Consider the following 1,858-nt stretch of genomic DNA (forward strand, 5'->3'; position numbering starts at 1 on the left):
CTCCTTTTTCAGAGCATCACCTTATCCCAATGTAGGGATCTGCTACTTCACTTTCTGGTGTTTTACACAAGGCCCGAGCATATTTCACAGAAACACAAAGGGCTGGCAGTTCTGGGGATCATATGGAGACAGTGGAGTAGCATGAAATCAGCCCACTTGCAACACTGCGTATGATTGCATAAACAGCCTCCATGGAGAGCCGCTATCAGGGCGCTTCACATGAATGCATGGAGTAGTCCCGCACCAGCCGGCAGCCATCATCTCTAGCGCTCGGTCCGGTGACATAACATCACCCGTGTCATTGTTCAGACACACAAACAAGGCGATGTGTGATGTTGAGTGTCAGTGTCCGTCAGACATGAAACATCAAATCAACCTTTCACAATTAGGCTGAGAGTGACACGCGAAATCCCTCATCATTTATTAAAGAAACCGCAGCTCCACCCTTTAATAAGGAAATTCTTCACCTCCGGTCATCACATCCACGGTGATGTTAAAAACTGAGCAGTTGGTGATATTTACCCAGTGGATGTCTTCCCTAAATCGCCTCCACGGAGGGCGCGCAGGCAGGAGCTCTGCCAAACTGAGGAACACCCCGACCGGAGCGGCACAGCCCGCGGCTCCCTCGCGTTTGTCCGCCTTGGAGCATCCCTTCGTGGGCCAGATGTGAAAGGTGCACGTTTCGGTGTCCCCATCTAAAAGTTTTTTTTTTTATACTTGTCCCACTCTCCGTGCGCCTTAATTCCTCCATCGGGCGGGATCCATGGCGAGGCCGCTTTCTGCCGTCTGCATCATCATCTGTACGCACCGATACTGCAGGCAGGCAGGGCGGTGACGGCTGACGTCAGGGCCAAACACTGGTCCATGTTGGAGGAGAGCAGGTACAGCGGCATGTGATGCTCGGTGATGCTACATCCGCGTCTCTGGACAGCATGGACATATTATCACGTCATTCAGAGAATAAAATTGGCAGTTATCGGATACATTTAGGATCTCGCTATAGAAATCCCACGGAATCTACAAAACCACAGAGGGACAAAGGTTACCATTAGTCGAAGTGTTGGTGTCCATTTAGGGGTATTGCAACGAGTTTAATTATATTTATGTAAAATTTCTTTCAGCCATTTCAAGTTGTTGTTGTTGTCCCCCAAATTTTTCAATCTGTTGGTAATTTCTAAATTCAATTGATTTCTTATAACTAAGTATTTATTATTCATCAATCTGCTGATTATTTAACATTTAACACGATGAATAATGTCCTGAAGCCCAACGTGACATATTCAAATTGTTTTAGTCGGACTAACAGTATAGAAATCCAAAAATATATTCAAACTTCACAAAGACTGAAAAAAAAGCAACATTGGAACCCCTGGAACTAGGAAATGATTGACATTTTAGCTCTAGAAATTACTTAAATGATTAATCAATTATCAGAACATTATTTATCTAAATAAAATAATCAGCACCAATGTTATTGTAGTTTAAAATAGTGGGAAAAAAAGTTTTCCACTTCCAAAATCATAAAAGACCCTTGTTACAGTCTTCTATTTCTGCATGTATTGCTTTGACAGTTGGCTGTGACAGACATGCCCATTTTCATGACTTGAAGGTATGAAATACATTCAACATCAGTAAAGTAAAAGAGGCTAAAACGTGGCACTTCTGAGTCATTGGACACACACAGTTGGACCAATGTGGGATTACAAAAGGATTTATCAAAAAAAGTAACACAAAAGGCACAATTTTAATATTATGTCAATGTTTTATGTTAAGATTTTCATGATACTGCATGGAATATTCCATTATCCAGCCCAGACTGCAACCAGAGAGAGAGAGAGAGAGAGAGAGAGAGAGAGAG

The sequence above is a fragment of the Etheostoma spectabile genome, chromosome 21, assembly GCF_008692095.1.
Source record: "Etheostoma spectabile isolate EspeVRDwgs_2016 chromosome 21, UIUC_Espe_1.0, whole genome shotgun sequence".
Classification (NCBI taxonomy): Eukaryota; Metazoa; Chordata; class Actinopteri; order Perciformes; family Percidae; genus Etheostoma; species Etheostoma spectabile.